At 45.4% G+C, this 15,689-nt stretch overlaps 1 protein-coding gene across 4 annotated transcripts in view; it reads left to right on the top strand.

Moving 5' to 3' along the window:
* The window catches only part of LOC142586754 (synaptotagmin-15-like), a 196,536-nt gene that overhangs the window by 93,475 nt on the left and 87,372 nt on the right, over positions 1-15,689 (top strand). The window lies entirely within an intron of this gene.

Genomic DNA, 15,689 nt, shown 5'->3' with positions numbered 1-15,689 from the left:
GAGATGGAACATAAACGGGTAATATGTTGTAACTCTAAGGTATTACTTGTAACTCTAAGGTATGTTGTAACTCTAAGTTATTATTATTCACGGTATTAAGTCTGCCTTACATCACAGAACATACGAGCAGATGATATCTGAAATTAGTGAAATACACCACCATGCTATGGAAACAGGGCACAATATAGTCTTTCAGTGGATCCCTGCTCACTGTGGCATCGTCGGCAACGACTTTGATGACAGGGCTGCCCGGTCTGCCCAAGAAGACACCCAGACGCGCCCAATACTTTTGATGAGGATGGACGCTGCCAGGTAACTTCGTCCGCTTGCGCGCAAAAAAGTCACAAGCTTTGTGGAGTTCAACTGCCTTCAATTGCCGATTGAATAAGCTGGACTCTTTGCTACGGCTACGACTGCCATCTAGCCTTTCCCGCGGCGGAACAACCTTGCTGTCCCGCTTGTGGCTGGGAGTGGCGTCCACGAAACGCGTACTCTTCAAGTATGGGAATGGCCGAGAGCCCGATGTGTGGCTCTTGTAGGTGCCAGGAAACCATCGAGCACTATTGTGTACCTGTCCTCGCTACGACGTACAACACCTCTCTCTCCCCGGACAACTTTAAACAGACTGGACTCGAGGCAGTTCTCTGCGTCAAAGATACTCGTATCGTGGCCACATCCTACACTGGCACAAAAAGCGACTCGTGCACTTGTACAGTGCTTGAAGTGCACCGGTTTGAGAGACCGCTTATAGTGTCTCTGCGCATCCTCCCACCTGAACTCGGTGCTCACTCTCTCCCTCTTTTCCTCTTTCTGCCCCCCTTTCCCTTATACCCCTAGTGGGGGGTAGCAAAACGGGCTCTCGTCTGGTTGACCTCGCTGCATTTCCTCTCCTTGCTCTCTCTTTCATAAGGAACGATGGGCAAAGTGAGAACCTGACCACCGCTCTCCTTTTAATCTAGGCTCCGTACAGGCGGCCACATAGCGAGGCGCGTTTTCCCGTCCATGATGTCGAGACTCCTCTTACTGCCTACGCGTTTATGTTCATCACGGCATGAAGTTCACTGAACTCCAGAATCATGCCACAATGTCCATATGCCTCGTTTTTGTCTCATTTTCCGTCCGTACCTCCTGGAGCGTTTTAAATTATTATATGAGGTTTTTTTTTAGACAGGTGCTGGGCGGGAGAGTTAACGCACGAAAAAAAAAAAAAAAGATAAGATACGAGGAGTGCGCGCTTGATGTAGCTGGGAAAGTACTATATGCAATGTGCAGCTGCGTTCGGCCGTCGTGCGGCTGCGGGACTGGGCGGCCCTCTCAATTAGCGAAGCGTGCGTTCTGACCCGCTAAAGCTGCGGCCCTGCAGCTCGAACCCTGAGAGTGCGTCGACCTGAGCCGTGCGTGGCGCGCTCGCTCTTGGCTCACAACTGCGCCAGCCGCTGCAGGTGCTCGTCTCAGTCACCGCGGTGGCAGCTATGGGTGTTGGGCGAAATCAGCGGGGGGATGCGGAGCAATTTAGACCACAGGGGGGGGGGGGAGGGGTTCTAGTTGCGAGCTTACGTAACTTCAAGGCGGGACGCCCTTCTCCTGTCCATCGGCCTACGGTGAATGAGAAGGCAGAGGGCATCTGCCCAAAAGCGGTGGCTGAAAGGCGGGGGGTAGGATGCGAAAAAAAAGCGGCCCTAATAAACAAAACACCAGAAAAAGGTAAAGTACGCCAGTCAACAAGCTGATAAACTGAAAAAAACCGAAATAAGGCAAAGCTGACATACTGCCCATCAATGTAGAAGGAAAAAAAAAGAGAGGGACATTCTCTCTGCAGCACAAAAATAAAAACAATCAGTGATAGTATAATATACGAAACACTTGAAGACCTCACGAAGGCTAGCCAAGCAAAGCATGAAATAGCATCAGTGGATATCAGGGCATTGTAACATTCCTGGTAGCTCAGCAGCCGCTAAAGCAGCACGACAAGCACACCTCAAAGGTAATGTGGTTCCGCTCCCAATATCAAAGAATGAATTACGCTGTATTATAAGTGCAATGTCTTTAAAAATGTGCAGAAATACGTGGTTGATCAGAATTTAAAGAGCTCAGATTTGTATCATATTGATCCACTTATTGAATTAAAATTTTCATTGTCATTAGAGAGAAATATGGAAACCCTTATTAATCGATTAAGGCTAGGCACTGCCTACCAAAACATTTCTTACACAGAATTGGCCGTGGTGAAACCCCCGAATGTGAACGTGGATTTGTAGACGAAGATATACATCACCTCCGCCTAGAGTACCCACATCACGACACACCAAGACGCCGACTTAGATCGACCCTAATTACATTAGACCGCAGACCTTTCAGTTCAAATAAACTTTTGGGTCCTTGGCCAACAACGTCCTTGCAGAAGAGCGCTTTAAAATCACAAAAGACTCTTCTTGAAGACAGCGGCATTGTTGGCCGTTATTAACGCTTTTATTATTCCTTCCATTACAATATCCCTGTATATATGTATGTGTTTGTGAATTATGTTGACTATTCTGCTGTGAGTATATGTGATAATGCATGTACACGATGTATGCATCACCCGCTGACTAGAGAGTACGTTATAAGCCGAGGGTATCCTTTGTATTTTTGAGAGATTTTTCTACAAAACTGTAGAGTCATTTAACTTGTATACTGTATGTACCATGTGTTTCTTACGTCATAGTGTTACTGTGAAAATGTTGTTTCATAAGTCCTGGTGCTTCTATGAAAAGGTTATGTGATATGTAATCCTGTGCCCTGTATGTTGTAAGCTGGACCCTTTCAAGAGCTAAGGAGTAGCCGGTGCCTTAAATTGTGTGTCAACATCTCATTATATCACATCAATAAAAAAAAAGAGAGGGACGTTCTCATGTCTCCAATAATCATGACTAAATTGACTGATAAAACGGAATATGTACAGAAAAGATGAAAATAATAATAAGACCGCCTGTAGCTATAAGATCAATATAGCTTTAACATGTGGAGAAAGCAATCCTGTCTCGCAGGAAAATAAATACCAGGAAATTCACGGCCTTGCACATGCATAGCAGCATTGAACTCGAAAGACCAAGCCTCGAAGACACTCATTAAAATTGCTTTTGAGTAAGTGTAAACGTCGTATAGAGACGGTTGTTGGCCTTACTCGCTTCTTCAGCCAAGACCCGAACAGCAGCGCTATAGCTGTACAATGGAACATCAAGTATTTCGCTGCATTTCCTGCCGGTAGTTTTATGCACGCGCCTCGGTATCGTGCCCCAGCTATATATATATATATATATATATATATATATATATATATATATATATATATATATATATATATATATATATATAAAACAAACGTATCGCTAAATGTAATGCTTGATCGACTTGATCCACAACAGTAAAATTAATGTCTTGCTCAAGCTTTGTGAAATCAAAATTGGTCTGTCAGAGGCTAAAAAAAATTTAACTTTTGGTTCTGACGCATTTTTGGCCCTTGAAAAATAAATTATGAGGTTTTACAAGCCAAAAACCACGATCTGATTATGAGAGACGCCGTAGTGGGGGATTCAAGATTAATTTTGGCCACCTGGTGTTCTTTAACGTGCACCTAAGTCTAAGTACACGGTTGTTTTTGTATTTCACCCCCATCAAAATGCGGCATTTGATCCCCCGACTTCAGGCTTAGCAGCGCAACGCCAAAGCCACTAAGCAAATATGGCGGGTTTTAAATGCTTGTTTCATATACGGACGTTCTAGCACACCGTCACCAACTTCTTTTGATGTATGTGGTGATTATAGTGGGACAGGCACGTTTAAACTGGCAGTCCACGCCGACAGTTGCTCCATTTGTAACGCCTCTTTGACGGAATATTGCTTGTCACCACACGCCTGAAAGTCCACTGTCGAGAACACAAGCAAAAGGCGCAATATCTCTATTTGAAAGGTTTGGCAGCCTTCTGGAAACACTAAAAGCCGTACGTAATCGCTACACCTCAAACCTCAAGACTACCTCATAAACAAGGGATTTACGATGAAATTTGAGTGCACAAATTCACGTTTGTCTTTCCGGAAACGAAAAAGTTGATTCCATCGCACGTGCAGCACCATCAAACCCGCCAAGAGTTAAGGCACAAAAAAAATTTAGCAGAAACCATCGACGATGACAGTCAATGTAAGCGAATAGCCCGAACGAACAAACAAACGAGAAAGAGACAAAAGAAACGTTGTCCTTGCCGAGTCCAACCACCGACCAACCACGAAAAGGACCGAAAGAGCCAAAGGTAGCTATTCGTTTTAAAATTTCTTACTCGGGCAAAGGGCGCTATTTGATGTCATTTCCGGAAGCGTCGTATGTCACCACATGAGCCATGAACGGTCAAAAGGCTAACCCACCCAGTGGCGACACTACTTTCTTTTAAACAGAACGGTTCAGCATACACGCCAGCTTAAGTCATTCAAGACTAGTTGCGCGCCTTCCCTGCTATGTGCAGAAGTAGGCGAGTTTGGCACCGCATTATGCTCTTCTCGACGCTGTAGTGCGAAGCGAAGCGTATTGCTTGATGGCCTGCAGAGAAAAGCATTCTCGATGTGTACTGAATAAAGCGAGAATGATACTTGCGCCACTGCGAATTGGCGAATGGCGAGTAAAGGAACGTGCTGGCACGATTACAGGAATCGGCGCGTGTTACTACAGTTTCGGAAGTCTCTGCATGCGGCCGTGGCAGCAGCGAGCGGGTGGTTTCCATGAAGCTTTCGCTTCGCGCCTTTTCAGTCCATCATAAAGGGGAAAAAAATACGTGTCTTCAAGTAGGCACAACGTAGGAAACGTCCCTTTATACGCTTTCGAATAAAAGAAACGCTTCAAGCACAGATATTTGTGATTTTACGCGTCTTACACGGTCTAATTGATTTGTGTATTTTTGACTCTTTGAAGATAAAACGCTGTTGAAAATCCGCTACGTTCTCTCTTGCCGCACAACAACGGCTCGCCATCCTGTCTCTTGCCCGTTCTATTTCTGTGGTGAAAAACGAAAAGCTTGCCAGGGTCCCTGTTTGCGCCGTCTTCCTTTCCCTTTCTTTCTCTCTATTCATCTCTGTATCGCTTTCATCCAGTGCAGGGTTTCCAGCCGAACGTGCTCCTGGTTAACCTCTCTGCTTTTGCTTTCTTTTCTCTCTCGTTTAACCGAGGAAGTTTTCCTTCTTTTTGTGCTGAAGGAGGACAGAAATCAAGCAAAAAGCGTTGCTTATCGTACCACCATAACACCATAAAGCCACTATCGAACGCTTTATTCATTTGTAATTTATAATTTAAATATTATAAAGTGGTCCAAGCTGCAAACTCGTTTGTTATACGCCATTAGAACGAGGACACGCCTGAACTTTGTACAGAAGGGCGCGCGATGCGTACGCGTCAGCACAATTTTAGATCTGCATACGAATGTAGATTACTCTCAGCATATAGACAATATTTACGAACAAAAACGATGGCAATGAACTTGGCATATGGGTTGATGTGATAGTTTGACATTAAGGGGGGTCATGTTTAAGTTTTACGGAGTTTTTAAAAATAGCCTGTTGCAGATAACATAATGCTAGTCCTTGAGCTGCATTAGTCAGGGAGGCGGACATTACTTGCACGAGAAATCTAAGCACACATTTAACTAATTAACAGAGATCCACTAATTATTTTCGGAATTCATAAATAACAGCACGTATTGCAATTTACGAACTGGAATGAATTTCCAGAATGACGATAGTTTGGAGATATGCGCCATCAAAGTCGCGTAAAAATTCACTTTATTCCGCTTACTTTTTTTTTAACAAAAACACTCTTTTATGCATTGAAGCACAAAAGTAACTGGAACACCCATGTACTCATTCCCACACTTTGGGAAATAAGATCTCGAAATTGGTGTCAGCGTGGAAATTCATTTCAAGTGGATACGTTTTGCAATCTTACCGGCTACAATTCGTAGACTGCAATATGTGCCGTAATCTAATTAATTAAGAGGTTAAGTAAGGAATATTTGTTAATTAGTTGAATATCCCTTTAGATTTCTCGTGCTAGTAATGTCCACCTCTTGGAATATTCCAACTCAAGTCAAGAATTATACCATCTGCCACAGGTAATTTTCAGATATACCATAAAAATTAAAAATGAGCACTCCGTGTAATAAAAGCTGCAGAATGTAAAACGCGTTCTTGGCGTACGTTTCGCGTTCTTTATGTTCGTTGCCTTTCACGCATTGCTGATTATACACGGCAATGAATTGCTTAAACGGAAGCGCACAATGGGGCTATACTATATCCTTTCTTCTGTGCAAGAATCAACGTTCCTCTTCAATACTTTTGGAAACGATTACTCGCAGAAGTGATGAAGCACGCAAAAATTGAGCGACACGTACGCGTTTATTCGTGCATGTACTACAAGTGTTGTCTGTTACTTGTTCACGAGGCCAATGGCAGTTAAGCGCCCAGACTTTGCGATCTTTACAGCACACACACACACAAAAAAAACTAAAACTTTGTAAGCGATAAAGTATTTTGAGTTGTAAGTAACCCCAGTCACATTTCCGATCAATATAATCGAACCTACAATAACGTCTATTAAACATTCTTGAAGACCATTTGGAACAGCGTTGCTGCTCGGCAAGAAGTTCACGTTTGCATTTCAGCGTAGAAACAGTACCCCGATAAGGGGTTGGTAAGAAAGACAAGCGGTTAAAAGAGGTAGAACACCGGATAGGGCCTTCGTAAGGTGCGGATGAACTTGGCGATAGTTGCCCTCCACGCGACAATCCCAGATCAGAACGTTTTTCATAACGATTACCCAGTGATAACGCCGATCACACGGTAACGAGAGCGTTTCTCTTATGCTGCAAAATTGTTAATATTGAGGCGCGTGCATAATGAAAATTCGCACTCGGTGTTGCAGATTACAAAAAAATGCATGTACTCGACTGATTTTTCTCGTATAAAATGAGACTGTTTCGACTTGTTGGACTTTCTACACTCGTTGCTCTCCGTACACGCTTTCAGACCTGAAGTCGAGCGAAGCCGCGCAGCTCGGTGCTAATTCCGTTTGAAGGACGGCCCGCCCCCCGCTCAAACCCCGCTGCGCATTCGCCGAGCGGGGCTCTCGGAGGGCGCCACTCAACATCTGGATTCGTGCATCCCCACGCTGGCCTCTGAGCACGCTTGCCGGTGGCCACGTAAAACGAGCCATTGCCCCCGTAAAGTGAGCCACGTTATGCCACGTTGTCGCCACGATTTCGCACTGACCATTCAAAAAGCATTTTGTAAAGCAATGAAGGGGCTTGTTGGTTAACGTTCATGGTTATATTGCGCTCAGTTTTACACAGACGATATTAAGGAAGGACAGGACGGCGTCCTGTCCTTCCTTAATATCGTCTGTGTAAAAGTGAGCGCAATATAACCATAAGCATTTTGTAACGTACTTTGATCACGTACACCATGCGTACACCCTGTTGTTGCCAGCTATTGCCTTAAAGAAGGTATGTGTGTTTATCCCCCGTGGTTCTATATAGCAACCCGGGAGGATGTCGCCTGAAATACGATGAACGAGCGAACCGACAATCGCGCACGCACACGCACTGCCGAAACATAAAATATTTGCTATGCGTACGGTAACTCTTCTTTTCTTCTGCGCCCGTTTATCAAGATCATGTAGCAAATATCGGTGCAATACCGAGAACACGGCACTAAAATTGCGCAAAAAAAGACGGACATAAAAAAAGAACATTTGATTAAAGATAGTGCCTTTCTTTCTTTTTTTCCTTGGGTGGTCAATTTTCTCACTTACTCATCATTTCATAAACAACAACAACAACCCTAGAGACGTATGTTCTTCAAACACGGCCATGATCAAGTGCCAAAGCTGTATAGAGGACGTATGTAGCAGAAGCACTATAGTCAACGTCCAGATAGATGGCAACGGCCTCCACTGCACGGCTAGCAGATGCGCGAGAGCGTGGAAAAATTTCTGACCGGGAAATTACCAGTGCCCTCGCGTTGCTGAGCACATTTCCAACTCTTTTTTTCTCTCTCTTTCTTTCGTACCTTTAGTTCAAGTTGGGAAAAATATGAAAATAATATTTCTCCGGCATTAAAGTCTAGAGTTGAGGCCGTTGAATAGTGGATTTTCAGAAAAATGATTATGCTTTGGCTAAACTACCTCAATAAATGTCATATCACTAAAGCATAGAGGGCAGCAAAGGGCAAATCTGCTCTGCGGCTGATGACCCTAATGTCCGATTTCTCTAAGGATACTCGGTCTATCAGGAACGTCAGCACCATCCTCGCTCAGTTCCGCTGCAAGGCGTTGCTTTCTCTTTGAAGAGATATTTCACGTTCAAAGGTATCACGCAACGCGCCTCTGCACATGCAAAGTGTGGCTTCTCTAAAGCCTATAGGTTAATAAGATTAACATGACCCATATATTGGCTCGAAGAGAGAGAGAGAGAGAGAGAGAGAGAGAGAGAGAGAGAGAGAGAGAGAGAGAGAGAGAGGGAATCAGGGAGGTTAAGCTGATGGGAATTCCCGGTTTGCTACCATAAACGGGGCAGGGGGAGAGAGGGGTTGAAAAGAGGGTAGGAGAAGATGAAGAAAAACAGACGAAAAACAATAAGTACGAGGAGCTTGCAGATAAAGGACAGGCAGTCAAGGCGATGCGAACGAGTGAAGCAAGAATATAAAATCATGAGCTCTGGTCATTAATGCTCAAATGCTCGCTATACCTGGGTGGGGAACAAGTTTGCATGACCTGTATTTTGAAATAGAAACATGTGAAAGTGTGTAGGATGTTTTGTAGCGATAGTTTCATCTATATCACGACAAACACGGCACAGGTAGGCTAAATACCAGGTGGTTAATGAAAAAAAAACAACAGTTTAGCGTGTAACGCAAAGCAGTTATGTAATAAGTGGCAAAATATAACGCGCAATAAGCCTTAGGCTGTTTCCTGTGGTGTCTGTTGGAGTGAAAATTTGCAGCTTACAGCGAGCGATCTCCTTTTGTATAGTAAGAGAAGCTTGAGCCGTATTCGTTTGTGAAAGTTGCGCCCTCTCGGCGGTGAAGTGGAAAGACAGGGCAGGGGCTTTTCTTTCTTTTCTTACCTATCCACACTTGGCACTAGTCTCAACTAAAACAACTGCCTCGGCGGCAGGGAAGGTAACGTGCTAAAACACGAAAGCGCGGGCGCCAGCTCTATCCAGTGTGCGCATATGTTGAGCGGACGTTAGCCAATCATGACAGCTGCTGGCGCGATCACGCTCACCAAGATCAGTATTCTCCACTACTGTAGCATCGGCAGAGTGGTCGAAACATAAACAGAAAAATGTAATCGAAGGTTCGACGGAAGCCCGTCTGGTCGGGATGAGACATGACAAAGAAAGGCGTACACCGACCGGGTTGCACACGAAACGTCTTGTATTTTAATAAATTTCACTTGGTCGGCGTACGTCTTTCTTTGTCATAAACGGAAAAACGAGCATCATAATGAGTTTATTCCACTTGCATGGCAACGCAGAGACAGAAGAAAGGGGAAAGGCAGGGAGGTTAATCAGAGGGGAAGATTCGGTTTGCTACCCTACGCTGGGGAGAGAGGGAAGGGGGAGTTAAAGTGACAGGAAAATAGAGTGAGAGAAACAAAGGGAGCACACACACACACACACACAATCACAGTTGGCCACTGTCACCGCATGCTATCACCGCACAGCACAGCAGCACTATAAGCATCACATCGGGCTGGAGTGTACTAGACAGTGGTGGAGTGGGCCGAACGGCGCTCTCTCGCTGAGGCGCCACGTGTGGAAAAATATTGCGAGGGTGCTGCGAGCGAACTGGATTGGGGCGGAGACGCGCTTCACGGTATATTCAACGTAATTTCGCTTCGGGCCGTGAGACCGATTGCGCGCGTACGCCCTAATAATAGGGCCTTATTTCCACTGCAAATTTATATAGACACCTTTTTGCTACGTACACATATTTGAGGCATGGATTGTACAACATGACGTCCTCAATGTTTCTGTCGTTGTCAAGTGCGTCGTCTGCTAGCGAACGCGCATTCGTTGCGCGGACGCTGGCGGACGCCCAGTTTTTGTCTCAAGAAGTCTGTGCAGTAAATTTTTTTATGCTTTTACTTGTTTTGGTGCGCCCGCGACTCTTGTCGGCTTCTCCCATCCCCCAGCGTAGGGTAGCCAACCAGACTATTGACTGCTTAACATCCCTGCCTTCCTGTACTCCTCTCTATCTCTCTCCCTCTTTGGTATCAATTGTATAGATTTAGCCAGGTGAACTGCGACTTTTAACACTGTTTTCTAAAAGTAACACGTTGTTTTTGCCACAGGGGCTGCCTATCTGCAACATGAAGCGACGTAAGAAAATTTTATTGATATCGTGTCATTTTACACGCGCTTATTGTTCGTGGCATATTGATCAGGGACAATGATCAACGGCAACAATATTATAGTCAACTAAACCAGGTTTATTAACCACGTAGCGCAAAGAGATGCAGATGACCAACGCATTTCTAGGTAAATCTAAGGGCACATAGACGTATATATCCACGAAATATATGCAAGCGAAAAATTATCAAATGTTCTAACTGCACTGATTGAAGAAGTGAGAACTCCTGACCGGAATAAGTGTGTGCGTTTTTTTAAAAGCTGCACCTGCCCTAGGTGAACCAATCGACTTTCTCGGAAAAGAAATCAAGGCAATTAAATTGGACTTTAATATGAACAACAGTGTTAGGAACAAGTTATTGCCTGTGTACTCAGACTGAATCGGGGAGACCGGGAAGTCTATACCAAAGTAATCTCCGTACCTTGTCTGGCGATCTCCTTCAAAGTGCGAGCAGGCGAAATGAAGTAGAAACATATAGTCTAATCGAATGGTATGTGCCATTCAGATCGTATTCGACTTCAGAATTCACTATTAAAAGCTATCGAATAGCCATTTGCGTTCTAATGTAACGAATAGCAGGACTTTTTAAATCTTGAAGGTGAGGGGCCGATGCAAGTGAGGAATCTTATTCCGAATGATTGTGCTGCTTGAGAGTCGTGGCTGTTACGCAGAGGCGCACCAGTTCCTGAGAGAATTAACGCACGGGTGCCAATCGGTTCTCCCTAACAAGTTCCTAGCTGTCGTTCTATGTAAACGCCCCGTTTTGGGACAGCCTGTAAATGTGCAAACTTCATTCAGGCGATAAAAACATTTTTTTTGACAGTCTCATCATGTCTGCAAGACTGCAACCCATTAAGAATGGGTGCGCAATGTGGCGCCACTCTTATCTTCTTCAACGAACACATGAGATGTACAAATATATCTAAGTGTATCTGAGGCATGCCTTTCCTTCAGTTACTTCGTTATTGTTCTTACGATAGTGAACCGGATAACTGAAAGCAGCCGTTTATAATACCGAAGCTGCTTAGTTGAGAGGACGTACAGTCGGAATTAACGGCACTACATTTAGGTATGAAATATAAGATAAGCGTTATAAGTTTTTCTCAGAAATAAGACTCGCGAATAATTTCTTTCGTTTACACCTCTAGAAAAAAGCCTAAGGACGCAGCTACATTCTTTCTTTTCTTTTTTTCTTTAAACAAATTGTAGCGTTTTATGTCTTGCGATATGCTCATGAGGCACCCTGTTCAGTTCTCACCATCTGGGGTTCTTTAACGTGCACCTAAACAGAAGTACACGAGTGCTTTTCCATTTCGTTCCCATCGAATTCCGCGACAAGGTTTGTACCCGTTAGCTCGAGTTTACCAGCACAACGCCACAAATCTATGCAGCCTCTAATTAAGCTACCGCGCGCTTTTTTTTTCTAAGCGAGACTGTTAAGGGCTGCTTTCTCCACTATCGTGTCCGCGTGTAGAAAAAAAAAAAAAAAACGTTAAGCACTGCCCATACGTGGGCCGATCCCGAAGATAGTACAATGCCGGGCCGACCCGCGGCGGAGGTTAAGTTCGCCATTTAGGTTCCCACATTCACAGCTTCGCTGGTCATCCTTCTTCACAGAGTGTAAGGGCACTGCGTTTTCTGTTGTTGTTGTTAAGCATGGACTGGGGACAAAAAATTTCACACGGCTTACGGGCCAAAGATTAGCATATATAATAGCTACCGAAAGCTGTTTTCGGCGCCCGAGTGCCGACCGCAATAAAAGAACCCGTGCCACTTACTCCCCGTTCTGTTACATGAGGAAGATGGAAACATGAATGGAATGTTGCACTGCAGTTTTTTCTTCTTTTTCTATAAGAATACTTCCCTTAAATCTGAGTACAGGGTGCCGGATGGGGCCGATAGATTTTATTTGTTTGAAGCGGCAAGCAGGAAGCATACATATGTTTTTTTTTCCCCGTGTGCAGTAAGTCGTAAGTCTGGCGAGTTCCACTCGGTCACTGTGAGACTGCGTGCCAGGTGTCGAAGCTGCCTTGCAGCGTCTGTCCTCGAAAGCGGAATTGGAATGCTGTGCTCTTCTTGATGTGCTGTGCGAGCAGCGTTATCGGCGGAATCATTGCCACTGATTCCACAGTGGCCTTCACAAAGGAATACTCTACATTAATTGGAGTGACTGACACTGCAGCATGTGAGGTCTGTGGCACTGAAGAAAACATCGACCACCTGCTGTGCCACTGTCCACGATATGCCCCAGAGAGACAAGAACTTGCCAAAGCTTCCTAGAAACTGTACAATCGGCCGCTTTCTGTGCAGGTGCTGCTGGAACACCGCCCCCATCGCCCGTTAGCCCATAAAGCGGTGCAGGTGCTTTTGTGCTTCTTAAGGACGACGGGTTTGTGCGACCATCTGTGACTATTAATGCAATTTCTGTAAGACCACACGCGTCAGCGAACTCACCGCAATTTCCTTCTTTCCTTCCCTCCTCTCTCTCCCTGTGAACTTTGTTTTCCCCTTTCCCATTCCCCCAATGTAGGGCAGCCAACCGGACGTTATTCTGGTTGACCTCCCTGCCTTCTACTTTTCTCTTTCCTCTTTCCTCCTTTTTCCATGGGCGTTTTGCAAGACCTACCAATGAAAACCTATATGCGCAAAAATACACACGAGAGATACATGCTGCTTGCAGAACAAGAAAATGTTTGTTCTCTAAGGGAACCGTACAATAACATAGTAAAATGAAAGCCGACGCTGTCGCCGCAATGCATACGCAGTCACCGAGCGGAATTAAAAATAAAATGAAATAAAGGAGAGAAAGAAAGGCATCTATTCCTAAGGCATAAATACAAGTCATATCCAATTATAAGCACCGTTCGAGAGGTCTGATCCTAAATAGCAGCGGGCGAAGCAATACGAACCTGCCGAGCAGAATCGCCAGCAGTTCCCAACGGCGCGACCTTGATGCGGCCCAATCCACTTCGATCGCAGTGCCGCTACAGTATTTTTCGTCGTCGCGCGCCTCACTGCAAAGCATGCGCCGCATTATACAAAAAATTAGGCAGAACGCACAAAAAAAAATGTATAGTCTGAGCACCTCCAAGTGACGGCAAACAACATTACCTTGGTTCTGTCGAGCTACGTGGGATTTGCATATTTTTTTAAACATTGGTGCACGATGCTTTGGACACCCTGTATGTGCATCTACGCGCCCTCTGCGGTCTTTTTGCGTGTTCGGACCTCGATAGCCTTTGCACCAGTTCTAGGCGCAGGTTGTGAGCAGACATGCCAGGTGTATCTCTTGTTCGCCTGGCTTTCTATGTATACCCAAACCGGGCGCGCCAATCATGTTGGTCGCCATCCTATTTCTTTTTTCTGCAATTATACTGCCCACGCGGCTATTGACAGGATGTACGCCGCACATAAGTGAAATTAAGTGTTGGAGAGCTCTGCACTATATCGTGTCATAAACGATTCTGACGTATTTATAACTTTGCCAAGCCCTAGGTATGAGAATGCTGTCAGGTCGCGAAAAAGCAAGATGCCCCGTCGTGTTAAGAGGGTAACATTATCGTGGGGCTGCATATGTCCGGTGTGTCATGCGTGCTTGACTTTTCTGAGGACGGCCAAGCGCATCTTCACTGACGTGGGAACTTCGAAGACGTCATTGCTTCGCTCATTTACGGAAGTCTGGCAGTTCGCCAAGAGTGGGCGATCATTTAGTGGGTTTGAAAGGCAAAGATTGATAGCGATGTTGACAATATAGCAACTCTTCTGACATTCGAGCTTGACAAATGTGGAGGTTACACGGCTGAGTCATGTTGCTAAAATCGTGGGGCTGCAGGCCACACGGCGTTGCGAAATAGAAAAAAAAGAAAGCAAGGCGAAGGTGCGAGTGAGGGATATGACTAAGGAGAGGGAAAGACCGGGAGGTTAGCCCATGCATAAACCGGCTGGCTACCTTGTAGGGAGATACATAATAATTCCAGTATTTCAAGCAATAAAATTAATTGAAAATGATTTAATAAGAGAATAAATAATAAAGTTGATTAGTTTACATGATATTTAGAAACCATTACGGCGAAATCAATGCAGACTATCAGCAAAGCTGCTAGCTCTGACCCCATGCAAATAATAGAAAAATTAACTGCAAGTTCGGGTGAACAGCAATGTAACATAACACTCTTCAGCATAGGAGTAGGGCAAAATGAGTTGGCAAGTACTCATGTTGAAAATTCAGTGTGGCTTACACACGAGAAGAAAATTCAACGATGCTTATAAGAAAATCATATCATAACTGTTGAGATTGAGCTAGTGGCAGATATTCATTCGTTAGTCATAACGAGCAGGAATGAAAAAAAAAATACGCAGTTTCGCCTGAAAGGCGGAGCGTCGATTGTGATAGCAAATTAATTAGCAGAGAGCCATGGAAGTAAGGATGGTACTTTTATCGGCCGTATCAACTCGTAAACATTCGCTTGCTAACTAAATTGATAAGCATGGTGTCAGCACGCACAGCAAACGTGAACACATCACACTTGATCACTGCAGACACTCGCTGTCGAAACGCCGGCGAGAGCAAGCGCAGCAGCTGCGAGCGAAGTGACATTCGTGCTGTTTATCGCTCCAGCGAAAAGCGAGCGCCGAGGATACACAGCACGCACAAAGCTACGAGCCGCTGACGTGCCTAGACTCGGCACCCAACGCAGATCGCTTTCAAGATACGGCCGCGCGACTTCGCACAGCCGCCGCATGCGTGGTTGCAGCCGGAGACGAAACGCCGCGGCCCTTTGCGCGGCTCCTCCCTTCCCCCGGCGCCTCGCAGCGTTGGGTGCTGGTTGGGTGCCTCGCGCTCGAGGAAAGACGGCGCGCTTCCTCTTCGCATTCGTCCCTTTCGCGCGGGCTGCATGCGCGAGGTTGAGCCGCTATCGCCGGCTCAACCGCGCAAGCTTTCACTCGCGCACACAGCGAAGGGCGCTCGGAGACTTTGTTATCGCCCTCGGACTTTATGCGGAACGTCACGGCGACGCGGACGCCCGTTGCAGGAATGCGTCTGGAGTGTCCACCTAATTTCTATCGCAATAAAACTCACTCTCGCATTCAGTGCGAAAAGTGGACTCTCTGTGGTAGTGATCATTAGGAAAGGCCACGTGGTGAAGAGCTTAAATGTATTCATAAAGAAAGCTACTGTTAGAAAATGAAACAGGCGCGAATAAAACCGCTTGCTACTTGACGAGCTTTGCCCTTCATGAACCTCCTTGTCGGAAACA

This window comes from Dermacentor variabilis, chromosome 1, assembly GCF_050947875.1.
Source record: "Dermacentor variabilis isolate Ectoservices chromosome 1, ASM5094787v1, whole genome shotgun sequence".
Classification (NCBI taxonomy): Eukaryota; Metazoa; Arthropoda; class Arachnida; order Ixodida; family Ixodidae; genus Dermacentor; species Dermacentor variabilis.
The sequence above is the reverse complement of the archived record's forward strand: the minus strand, read 5'-3'. Positions and strand labels throughout refer to the sequence as shown.